General features: G+C 45.0%; 1 protein-coding gene across 1 annotated transcript in view; it reads left to right on the top strand.

Moving 5' to 3' along the window:
- Positions 1-2,965: 2,965 nt before the first annotated feature.
- PAK5 (p21 (RAC1) activated kinase 5) overlaps positions 2,966-13,443 on the top strand; it is an 807,900-nt gene continuing 797,422 nt past the window's right edge. The window contains exon 1 of the mRNA XM_078649528.1: positions 2,966-3,175. The gene's annotated coding sequence lies outside the window, so the exon portion shown is untranslated. The remainder of the gene's footprint in view (positions 3,176-13,443) is intronic.

Genomic DNA, 13,443 nt, shown 5'->3' with positions numbered 1-13,443 from the left:
CGCAAAGCTTTGCACTCTTCCGCCCCTCGCTATCTGGTGAATAAACTGAAATTGTCTGGAGGCTCAAGACCGTCTCGGAATGCGGAAAAGTTCCTTCTTGATCCCCCATCCTTCAAAATGGAAAAATTGATGGCACAATCGTTCTCAGGTAATGCGGTGAGAATCTGGAACTCACTTCCTCCTTTGCTCCGTGCCATCACCTCCATCCAGATCTCCAAAGCGGACCTCAAATCTCTTTTATTCCAAAGACACTTTCGTAACTAATTCCCCCCTTCTCAGACCTCGCCAGGAAGTTCTTTAGTCATTGTAAATGTGTCACATATATTTATATTTTTATTTGTACATCCTGTGCTTGCTGCATTTCGATTTTGTGTTCCGTTTGCCTGAGTTGTTTTGATTCTATGGCCTGCTATTTTTCGCCAGGAAGTTCTTTATTCATTGTAAAATTTGTCATTTATATTCATATTTTTGCTTGAACAGTCTGTGCTTGCTGTGCCTGAGATTGTGTGCCTTATGCTTACGTTGCTTTGATTCTATGGCATGCTATTTTTATTTGTTCCATTCCTGTAACAGTTCTCTCATGTAACGTAACTGGTTCTATTGTACAGTGCTCTGACACCTTCGGGTAAAGTCCGCGCTTTATAAGAATTAATTAAATAAATAAATACAAAATAAATAAACTTGAACAAGTAAATGTGCAATATATAGTGTGAGCTGCTTGAGGTGGACTCGTACACTCTGCCATCAAATGTAGAAGGTATTCCTAGACTGAATCAGGAGCTTCGAGGTAGCAACAGAGAGATATGAGTTATTGTAATGATGACAGGGAGATAAGGAGTTGAGAGACAAAGTGGTAAGGGCTGCAAGTAAAAAAGACAGAGTAATGATGAGCCTAATAGGCTTCTTTTTCCACCCAATCTGAGCCTTGAGATGCTATGACGAAAGAGAATCCTTCTGGAATTGAGGAACAAACTGACATTGAGGGCCATTTGTTCTCAGTTGAATATCCACCAAAAATTCAGGTGGAATTAGCCAGGGACTTTTGGGTCAAATTTTCTGTAGGTGGGGCAGGGAAATTATTCCTGAGGAGAGCGTTTGCTAGGTGGGTTGGAACCTTCCCTGGAGGGGGTGGGGGTGCTTTTCCATTTTTCTTACTAAGTGTTTTGCTCCCTACTCTATTCCCTTCGATCGTGAGGCCTTTACAGCCAGATGTGTCCAATCGTTCTTTTGGACAGGGAGTCCATATCCAAATAGTAATTTGATGTAGTATGGTTTAATGGGGCGGTGCTATTTGTACAACTGTTGTGATTTTGTACAATGCAAGTAATTGTTGCCTTTTCTAAAATGTCTTTTTCATTTTATAAAAAGACTAAAACCTAAAATAACTATAAAATGCAACATAATTTTCCTCATAATGTGTCTTTCTTTTGTAATATAAGGCATCATTTGCACTTGTCAGACACATATAAGTATTATTTTTACTTGCTACATTTAGTCTAAACCGGCACATATGTTTACTCTCCCTTGATGAATAAGTCCAGGGCCAATGCATGCTGATATTTCTCGATAGTGCTCCTCAGCAACTTCAGTGCCTCACTCTGAGAGACATCAGCCTAGCCCTTCACTGTAACACTCAGGCGCCACACCTGTGCCACAGTTTTAAGTGTGATATCCACACCCCATACAACCTTCCATGTTTACCACTTCTCAACAAATATTTCAGTGAGTGGTTGGGTCATCTTGAAAAAAATGTGTGGGAAAAGTATAAAATGCCATCTGTAGAGACGGCGCAGCAAACTACGGACTCACTAATTAAAAATGTAAACAGTCTATTTATTAAGACACGGAATACCCGACCCCAATAATACAAAACCATCACTTAACAGTCTTACCGCCATTATTCTACCGTGGTAACGGCCACCATCTCAAACAAACTGCCATTAACATTCAAACACTGACAACTCATCCAAAATACCCCCCCCCCCCCCCAGACTTGTACGATACACTTGTCTAGCTCCCCGTAGGCATGCCCTTGAACTTGGCCAACTTCTCTGCAGCTAACACTAGCCAATGCCTACTCTCCCTCGTCCCTCTGAGCCAGACACTCCTGCCGGGCAACGATCCAAACTTATTGCAACTACTGTATCATCTTGCTCTCCCCCTGCAAAGGCCTATTCTAAAATAGTAATGACAACAGTCCACCAGCATAAAAGAACCTCAATAAAGTGGCCAAGCAAGGCAGCAAAAATCCAAAGTAAAAAGACCATGTGAAGAAATCTACCGTGAGAAAATAAAACTAGTAAGCTTCCCCTCCGAATCCTAGAAACAACTTCGTCACCAAAAATACACCTAAACCACGGGTAATTGCAGTTAATTAAATATTCAACTGGATCAATGCATTTACCAAAAAGAGGCCAATCCAGGTACGCAATCAGTCCCTACAACTCCATAATACGTCTGCCCCTTTCTATCAGCGGTTTATACCCTCTGGCTCAGCTCTGACGCACCTCTCTCCAAAAAACCCAGGAGGAGATGACTCTCCCCGGACGCCCCATTAAACTATATAGAATTGAGAACAAAACAATTCAAGACCAGCAGTAGATTAAATCTCAACATTGCTTATCCCCTCAAATGTCAGGATGTGACAGCTGAGGTGTGTCCTTGAGTGTGACCCACAGGTGTACCGGGAGTCATGCCTTTTAGAGTGACGGTGCCCCTGTGATGGATGCAGCCCTGCGTGACCCTGCTGGCGGCTGCCCTGCGTGACCTCGCTGCCCTCCCTCCGCGAGGCTTAGCACGCCCGCCGGTGCTCTGCGGTGGCGTCGGGGCGCGCTGTGCGCCTGTTTGTCCTTGCGCGGCCCTCGCGCATCCTCCTCCTGAGTGAAGCCTGCGCGCCGGCTCCGCCTGCAGGAGGCGCGTCGGAGGCTGCGCGGGCGCGTCAGGCGGCGGCGGCGGCGCTGTCACCGGGCTGGGGCTGGCGCCGGGGAGGCAGGCAGTGTTGATGCTCTTGTTGTTGTTGTTCTCCCACCCCTGGGCTCGCGCTCTCCCTGCAGGGGGGCGGCACGCGCGGCAGCCCGGCAGGAACATGGCGCCGGCTGAGGCCAGCATGTGAGCGTCCGCGGCTTGAAGCGGGCTGCAGGAGCAGCAGCGCTCTCCAAACCGACCGCAAGAGCAGGTAGGCTGTAATTCGCTTCCCGGTATTGAAGGTGCACAGAGCATCCGTGGTACCCAGAGTCTCGGGCGCGCTGCAGCCGGCCAGTCCGGGACAGGGAGGAGGATACATGGCAGGAGGGCTGTTTCCTAGGAGATGCTGTGCAGGCTGACAGCAGGCTCCGAGGCATGAACCCGAGCAGACAATGTATGTGTGTGACAGGGGCTCTGCACAGCACACCCTCCCCCCATGTGCCCGTCCAGTGGCTTCGTCCCAGAGATAGACCCTCTGAGCGATGACTCTACTCCCCGTGTGCACTTCCTGTACACACACTGTGCTCTGTGGAGATAGCGGTACACTGCAACACCGGGCATGTGACAGTGGAAAGCAGCATCACGCTGTTCAATCTATTCATGCAGTAACCAGGCTTTATGTACTGTATGTCTCGCTATGTCTATATTAAGTCGCATATTCTGTGTATATGTGCCTAGTTTTCCCTTTACTTCTTTTTATGGAGTCACATGGATCTTCAGTAACACAGAAGTGTCAACAGCTCATAAAACGTTATGCCTGTATCGAGAAGTATGACCAATTTACGTGTCGTTATTATCCGTAGCAATGATGCTGATATATTTTTTTTATTTCAGTAAATTATTATTGAAAATTATATTACTCGGCGTCTTTGTGGTTTGAACTTTTGGCTAGAGGGTGGATTGTCAACATTTTTAGACGTTCAACTGAAGTTTAAAGGTGTGTAAACTGCAAGGCTGGGCGATAAGTGTATATTGAAAAGTTTTAGGTTAAGTTAGCCTTAATAGTATTATGTTGTAACTTGGTTACATCTTCGCTGTTCTTGCACTAAAGTTGTAAACATTGATGTATTGTTTATTTCCAAAACTTTATACTTACACTTAGTCTTTAAGGCACATTTGGTATGATAATCTCCACGGAAAAGTAATTGTAACAGCCTACCTTGCACTTCTTTTTGCATGCTTCCCCTTACATCTTATCCCTTAGTCTCAGAACACCTGGCTTGCTCTGCAGTTCAACTCTGGGGTCAGCGTGCCAGAAGTTAACACTGACATATAATAGTTGTCTTTTTCCGACACAGTACCTGTGTGCTGTCTTCTACTAGGGTAAACTTGTCACAGGTCGCCATTGGTCATTTAACTGTATTAATTTTTTCTGGACAGTTTTGCATGCCAAGTGCCCTATAATGCAATCCCCAAGACGAGCTTTTAGTTCTGCAATAACCATTCTTATTCTGCTGTATATTGATGTTTCAGTACTTAATCCTTTTTTCTTATATAGCGCTTCATGCCTTAATGTTTAGGATTCTACCCATATCGATGAGTACTCTCGTCATACGTGACTTAGTAGGGTGGACATGGCCATATAATTTGGTAGAAAGTACCAACCAACCACAGACGCTTACTAGTGTACTCTGATAGATTTCATGACAGGTCCCAGTATCCCCAGGGAGGCTACTAACATTTTGAAATGTAATTTGTATAGTATTATTAGTAGCAGCCTTTGTAAGTCATAAAGTGTCTTTTGGTAACCGTGTTTATTTAGAACGAAATCTATGTGGGAATTACCAAAGTTTGGATGTGAGCTGTGACTGAACCCACACAACACCCAAAGAATCCAACCCACAAAGTTAACCTAGTTTCTGTAAAGTATCTCTTAGCTTGAGCTTGGATGCATGGCTAAGCAGCTAAGTACCCTTTGAGGAAATGTGTGAAGTATGTGTGAAACAACTAGCCAAACAAATTTACAATTAAGATGTGCTACTCTGATACCTATGGCATCTTGAGAAATGGGCACGTCCTGCTTTTTCTCTAAAGTAGTTAGTGACAGATGCATACTCACTCTCTTCCTCATAGCTTTGGCTCACCACCGTTAGCTGCCTAAACTGGCCACTCTTTCACTAGATTTTTCTTCTCCTTGACTGCTTACAATGTTCTGGTCACACATCTAAATGTTTCCTTCTATGACCACTACAAATATAATACTGCAAAATGCCCTGTTTCTTTATATTCTCACTCTTAATCAATAATCCAGCCTTTCTTTTCTTTAAAATCTTTATTCGGCACAGAGACAGAAGGCCTTAAAGTGTATAAAAAAGAAAACATCATCAATACTCATCAGTAAATACACAGCAGTATTAAAAGAAAATGATTAAAATAAAATATAAAACTTCTTAAAACCTCCACATGAAAATATATTACAGTGCAATACGTTTCCTAAAATGTATGGTACCCTATATATAGAGTGTAGTTGTAACGCAAACCTAGTGCAAATATACATTTTAAAGCATCTTTATAATTTACATATTACCATTGAGGAAAAGTATTTTTAGATAATATCTTCTCAAACCCTCATAAAAACTGCAGAATAAAAATAAAATGCCATGTTCTTTGGACTGGTTCACCATCACAAGGACAGGGTATTGTGTCTGGCGGGTACTTTTTCATTCAAGGCTACAAGGTGGTGGACAATGCCCAGTCGTGATCTAGTTAACACATAGCTGTGTTGAATGTTAGTCACCCAAATTAAATCATTTTGGCAACCCTCCAACAGACCATTTGATACATAAAAAAAACAACAGTATGCTTCTTAGATTCATGAAGCATTCTAAGTTCCCATCTGTCATTCAAAAAGGTACTCTTAGTTATGCTTTTCTTCAAAGGGGCAACTTCCGGGGTTAGTCAAGATGGGTGAATTAACCAGCAACTAAAAATAAACATTTATATAAGACAACCATGGGATTTTCAAAACATGGGCAAGAGCTAGTCAGATTAAATTGACTTGGTGAAATATGTTTCTACTTTTGTCCATATAGACTGCCAACGCAATAGGGAAATTAAAGCTAATGTATCCTCTAGAAAGTGTAACCCAGCCTCATTATGTACTATAAAAGATGACGCAGATCTGGGTGCACATAACAAATATTTAAGAATGTGGACTTCTTACTACCTGAAGGAGTTGACTCTTAGCATAACCCCACAGGCCTTACCAAATATAGCAGTTGTAAGACCCCTCACCTTACAAATTTCAACCATTGTCTTGATTGGGTGACTGCCGATCTTATGAGAAAATCTGAACACTCCCTCACATATTCTACTCATTTTCAGCTGTGTACTTAGAACATGCTGTGCCCAAGACCCACCACTTGTAAATAGAACCCCTAGATATTAAAAGTAATTAGCATTAACAATTGGGGCTCCCTCAATGTAAAAAGTCCTACGTTTCTGTACTTTCCCGCACACCATTGTAAAGGTTTTTTTTGCCTTCTAAAATTTAATTTTCATGGAGTCCATGATGTGCCAAAAAGAGTCCATTAATTTGTGTTAGCCAACAGGGGTTCTAGATATTAGGACAGCATCGTCGGCATACAATAGAATTTGCCTGCCAATGACAGGGGCATCGACCTGCACAGTCTCAAGAAGGAGCCTTCCACCCCATTACTAAAAAGTGAAAAAAGGAGCTGTGCTATTACGCACCCCTGTCTGACACTCTTCTTGATTTTAAACTAACCGCACCGTGCCAGATAGACTTCCATATGGGTGGGCTAAAAATCTGATTAAGTTCCTAGGGGCACCATGTGCGATCAATGTGGACCAGGGCAATATGTGGTCAACCAAATGAAATGCACTACTGAGGTCAGTGAAACAGAGATAAAGGGAACAATATTTGTTTTCCTTCTTAAAAATAGGGACTATGATCGACATGGCCCAAGATGGGGAACATGTGATCTCAACAGCTGCATTCAGCACCCTGGTCAGAATGGGGCCCTATAGTTCCCTCATAGCTTTAACTGTATCTGCTGCCACTCCATCTGGGCCTGGCGCCTTTTCCTCAGCACTTGTATCAATAGCAAGGAGGACGTCCTCCAAAGTAATGTGAAGGGGAAGCTGAGATTTAAGCAGTTCTAAAATTCCACTATCTAGAGGTGTATCCATCATAGATGAATCAAAAATACACCTGAAATGAATTACCATGCTATGCAGCGGACTAGTGAGTGAAGTTCAGGCATAAAGTCATCCTTTAAAAAAGAGGCATTCACTATATTCCAAAAATGAACAAGTCATTTGATCATTTGCATTGGCTAGGTTTGCCCGTGCTTCCTCTTGTAAATACCATTTTCCTGGCTGCAAGTACATGCTTATAGTGTTTGCACAATTGCTTAATTTGTGGAAATTCCCTGGGGAGACTGTGAAGGGCATCCCTTCAGAGTTTAGATGCTTGGGTGCATGAATGATCAAACCACCCTCATCTCCCTGTACTACCAGATCTAAGAGATCTTAACAGTAATGAACTGAGGGATCTAGTGATTTGACTAAAGGCATTTAAGAGCCTCTAATGATCTACCTAGTTGTCCAAGCAATAACTAAATTCATTGAGGGTTTATGGTTCGTAAATTCCGCAGTACCTTACATGGGTCCACCCAGCCCATTTAATCCTAATACCATTAGGCCAGACAGGGGTGATATTGGAGATACATGCAATACTTTTAGTGCTGTGGTCCTGAAATGCTAAAGATAAAACTGTAGGAATGTGATCACTCACCGCAGTGGAATGACAATAATAGTGCTGACCAAATCGCTTGCAGAAGCAGAGAGGAGAACATGATCACTGGTTGCATGTGCAGCTCTGCCAATAAAGGAACGAGTCAAATCATTAATATCCTCACAGCTATTCCCTAAAAGTAGAAATCCATACTTGAAAATCAAGGCATTCAAGGCTTTTCCGTAATCATTATGTTGGAAAGGCATTCACACCACAGTCCAGTTTCGCCGGAAGGGAACATTTCTGGATATTAAAATCACCTAGCCAGACAATAATACATTTTGAGCAGATTGTCCGTATAAACTCTTCCAACCTCGTATCTAGTGCATGCATAGCTGAACTTCAGGATTGTCAGAAATTGGATTTCTGGTTGGCTAGGGCAAAAGCGCCTCAGCCATGCAGAAACCACCACTCTAGTCAGGGCAAGGGAGTTGCACACTGAAGATAACCCTTGCTCACCCCCTTGGTAGCTTGACACGAGCAGTCAGTCTTATCCCAGAGGCAATGTGTAAAGCGTTTACGCAACACACACAACAGCGGCAACACACTAGGCACACTACAAAAGAAACTCCACACAAGGTTATATAAAAAATAGCCTTTGTATTATCTAAAACACATTAGGTCATAATCACACATATAGACTGTGCCAACTGGCACCAGGTAGTAATATACAGGGGATTAAATACGTGACAAGGCCAATCGGGCCACTGTCAGAACCATCACAAAGCACAAGTAGTAAAATAACATAACCAGTAACCACTGGTACAATAATGAACTCAGCATTATCATTAGCAACATAACCGCATTATGTCTGCATCACATTGGCACAAAACACATTATGCATAAATCACAATTTGGAGTGCACCGTAGCAATATTCCCCAGGTGCGTACATCACTCTCAGCATAAACATATTATGCAATCCTTTAGGATCTGCGCCCTCCTAGTACATAAAAATGACCCCAGGCCAACTGACCTTTGGTGGGGCTCAAATGCCGTCTGTCCCAAAAGTCACTTCCACGGGTCCTCTGGCTGCCTTGGCAGCAAAAGCCATATGTGTAGCACACTGTGGGTAGGGGATGCAACTCACCCCATCCTTATCCACACCCAAAATAAATGGCCCCACGTTGCAGCTGCCCGCTCTCGCGCGGTGTAGCTGAGACAAATCAGCTTTGCGCTGGCACTAACAAGGTGCCCATTGGAGCCCCACTCTGGGACTATTAAAGCAAAATTGCCCCAAAGAGAAATCAGCACTGGCACCACCAGTGCCTCAGGGAGCTCCAACACTGCTCCGCTAAGCCCCCATTCACCGAGGCTCCTTGTTGGCACCTCCGGTCTTCTGAAGGTGGGGGGAAGGCACCGACAATGTGCCTTGATGGGCCGCACTCATGGGGCTTCTCCAGATCGGCCCGCTCTCTCCTGCGGCTTCCGGAGCCTCGAGGCTCCCACTCCGTGACTCCTCGCCTCTTCTGCTCATGGGACTCTGTCGTCTGAGCAGTGCCCCGCCCAACGTCAGGCCTCCCACTGCCTGGCTTCCGGTCCGTGGACCGAACGAGGCTGGAGCCCTTCTCCCCGGGCCCAGCCAGACTCTTCAGGGCAGGGCTGGAGTGCTCGTCATGTACTCAGATCGGCGCACAGGGCTCTGGCATCCAACAGCGGGGTAGGCTCCCGCTTCACTTCTGCAGCATGGGCAATGCGGGGTGGACACCCGCTCCCTTTCTGGCTTTGCTTCCAACCAGGAGCTTGCCTGGCTTCCGGGCCGCTGCTCTTTGCGGTAGCTTCACTCGGGGACTACCACAATGCGGGGTGGGCTCCCGCTTCATCCCAGGAAGCCCAAAAATGCAGCAATATGCAAACAAATACGGAGTAGGCTCCTGCTGTCCTCTGGAAATGCGGGTGAATCCCCACATTGGGAATTCCTCCGGGGCACCTCGCAGCCCTGCGCTGCCATCACAAGATGCTTCTCTCCTTCTGGCAAGGGTCGAGTCCCCGTCTCTGGGACTCCAGCAGCAAAGGTGGAACACTCACAGGGTGCTAGGACCAGAGTCCCACAGTTCCAGGGCAAAAGGTTTGGCCCAAGCAGGCCAGCGCACAGGGCCCTCCAGCAGGGAGGAAGTCCCTTGTGGCGGTTCCTCCTTGGGCCCAGAAACAGCAAGTATCCCACAGTAGCACAAGGAAGCACACATTCATGGGGTCACAGCCCCAGTACATATAGTACATTTTCGCTTTGTTCTGCCCTGGCACAGGGCTTGGGGAACCAGCCTCAACTGGTTCTGGGGGTGTTGAAGCACTCTGTTTACCAGGCTTCCACCCTCCTTTGTCAGATGGGGATCCGTCCTCAAACACACCACAGGGAGGCGGAGCCAGCATTCACCCAGGCAGCACAGATCTATTCAGGGTCAGGTGACTACTCCTCCCACTACTCCAAATACAGATCTCCTATTCAGCCTAGCGCTGACTCACCCTGCCCTCCCTGAAGCCGCACACCTCACCAGCCCCTGTCATACACATCAGGCTGGCAGACACATAGCACCCAGAAATGCCAACTTCTAAAAGTGGCATTTCTATTTCTAAAACAGTGATAATAAATCTGCACACACCATTGCGCAGCCTTTATTATTACTATTCCAAACATATCAAACTTAACCACCCTGCTCCTCTCATATCAGGAATTACCACTGAAACACTTATCAGGGAATCCCCAATGCATTCCTATGGGTGGGCAGCCACACGGCAGTGAGAAACCAAAATGGCTGCTTGTCACTAAAAGGACATGTCACCCACTCATGGTACATGTCCTACCTTTCACCTACAATGCACCCTGCCCATAGGGCGAGCTAGGGCCTACCTTAGGGGTGACTGACATGCAGTAAAAGGTGGGTCACAGACGTGGCATGCGCTTTAGGTGCCCCTTCATAGTGGCAGTAACACTGCGCACACAGGCCCTGCAATGGCAGAGGCCTGAGACAGGTTTGAAACGCTACTTTGGTGAGTGGCGCAATCGGCGCTGCAAGCCCACCAGTAGCATTTAATTTACTGGCCCTGGGTATCTGAGATGCCACTTTACAACGACTGACAGGAAAATTAAATACGCCAAACAGGTGTAGACCAATCTTACCATGTTTACCACAGAGAACACACACACTTTACACTGTACAGCAGTAGTAAAGTGCCAGAGTCCTAAAACCACCATGTTAGAAAAAAGGCTATGGAGGAAAGCAAAAAGTTCAGGGATGACCCTGCAAAAAGGGCCAAGTCCAACAAGGATGAATTGAAAACGTTGTTATAAACGTTGATCACAACTAAATTAGGTCAATTTTTCGGTGATGACCAAAGTAGCTGTGCAGTGTGCATAAGTTAAAACCGTTGTTACCTTTTTAGTGGTGGAGGATAATGAATTAGATACTAGGATCTGAAGACCCCCTGTGGCCCTTCCTGCTGGAGCTGGGGTGGCTTCCAGGAAAAACGATGTATGCACCTTAACAAAGGTAGACACTGTACACAAGGTCTCCTGAATACAAATTATATTGGAGTCTAGGGTAAGGTTACACCAGTCAGGGGAATTCAACTTACTTCACAGCCATACTCATTCCATGTGGCAAAAGAGCATTTCCCCCTAAGATCAAATTGATTGAAGACTACAGGAGGGTCAGATTGATTAAGTGCTTCGAACCAAGTACAAAAAATTGGTATAGAGTGTAGGGTGGAAATAGAGACTACACGATTGAACAAACATAAAGGGTCAATGTCAGGTGGGTTAAGGCACTGATCTTTAACTATTGCTGTCTATCCACCTTTATTATCAATAAGTATGATGTAATTCACAATGTAAAGTCAATCATTCTCCTGTAGTGAGCACAAGCTTTCGATTCTATTGGAAAGTGGGATGGCCACTGGGTGTCGGGTATCATGTTGCTTACCACAAAATTGGTCACAAGTGGGCTCAAGATCATGAAATACATAGCAATAAAAAATATCCTTAGGCAAAAAGTATGAGGTTATTGTCAGTCCAGGGCAGCTGTGATGACCTTTTTTAGAGTCTCTCTGGCATAACCGGGTAGTTTAATACAGTCCCCTTTAAACACCTTTTTGGTAGGGCCAATTCACCCCACTCTCCGTATCTTCAAAATGTGGTCGCTTTTGGCAGTCGGAAATAAAAACTTAGAGTGAAGCCAGTGCAAAACTTTATTCTTTAACTGCAATGGGGTCTCAGTTGAACCTGGTTTCAAGGGAGGAACATTTGCCATGACTGTCACATATGGGCTACAGGCTGGTGGTAAGTTTATTGTTGTTGTATCAGGCAATCCCTCATTCCCATTATTACTTCAGTTTCCTAGGACTTGCTAAAGACTACTGGATGTACTTTCAGGAAGTGTTTCATTAGTGGGCGTCTGGGTCATATTTTCCGGGGGATACAGTTGGGATTGTATTCGCAGAACCTGTGACAGACCCCTTTGCATGGTGTGTATTTCTTCTACATTGGGTCGCCCCATGGCGGAATGCGCTTGGAGGTGTTGAATGTGCTTGTTGTTGGTACTTCCCATCACAGGAACCTTCTCGCCTAACCGAGTCAGGTTATCACAGTTGTCGCAGTTGGTAGATATTGTTGAAACAGAATGTGCGCCCTCAGACTGGGGATTAATAGCATCTGCTCCAGTGGAATAGAGACTCCTAATATTCGACAAAAAGTCTTCAATTGTCCCTAATTGTTTAGAAATAGGTTCAAGTAGGCCTACCAACAGCTTCTCAATGTCACCTCGGAGCTTATCATGTAATGGACCCCGATCACCTGTAGACCCAGTGCCCACTTTAGTAGTTAGTACCATTTTTTCAGACCATGACGCCTCTTTAATTTAGCGAGGCGTATTATTACAGGGGGATCCAGGCAGAGTGCTTTTATCCTGTGCACCATCAAAGTTGAGAGATGGGGAGGGGTCTGTATGCAGGATTTGCAGGGGTGGCATAGATATTGTATCTGAAGTGAGACCATGTGAATGCACATTTCCAACTGCTGAAATACACTAGGGGTGTCAGTGACCCGGGTGTCTGTACAGTAGTGATAGATAGCCCTCTTTCCGCATGGGCAATTTTCTTTTCTATGGCTCCAACTGCTTTTCTAATATAGCCATCTAATGTTGAAGGGGTTGCTCTGGATTTGCTAGCTGCGGCGCTTTACACCTCGCCATGAGGCGGATCACAAATACAAAATGGGCGCAGAGGATAAGATAAAACACTAAGGTACAATACCTTCAGAAGTTACTCAATCCGTAAAGAGGGGTGGCCCAGCCCAGCCTATTTCAGTCGCCTGCAGGAATGCGGAGGGTGCTTTGTAGCGCACATCGCAGGAGGCCTTCTTTGAGACGTTTCTGCACCTGAGCCTCCTAGCACTGAGGCTGATGGTTTATGCAGTCTGCTGGGGTCATTGTAGTATGTGGGGGCCAGAATCTCCCTTGCTAGTCACAATACATTCCCCAGTTATATCTCTAAAGATAATCTGCAGTGACCACAGTAAATATAAAACCACAAGTGTAATATTTTTCTACAATCTCCGAGAAGCTTTCTAACATACTTCTAGACTGTGTTTGCACTGTAGAAAAACTATAATAAGTAAGTATATGTGTGTTAGACTTGGCCCTCTCTGCAGGGTCACTCACAAACTGTTTTCCTTCAACCCTGCTGTTTTCTGAATTTAGTTTTTCTTGGCATTAGGACTCTGCTAACC

The sequence above is a fragment of the Lissotriton helveticus genome, chromosome 6 (assembly GCF_964261635.1).
Source record: "Lissotriton helveticus chromosome 6, aLisHel1.1, whole genome shotgun sequence".
NCBI classification, from domain to species: Eukaryota; Metazoa; Chordata; class Amphibia; order Caudata; family Salamandridae; genus Lissotriton; species Lissotriton helveticus.
Note: the sequence above shows the minus strand (reverse complement) of the source record. Positions and strands in the feature narration are given on the sequence as shown.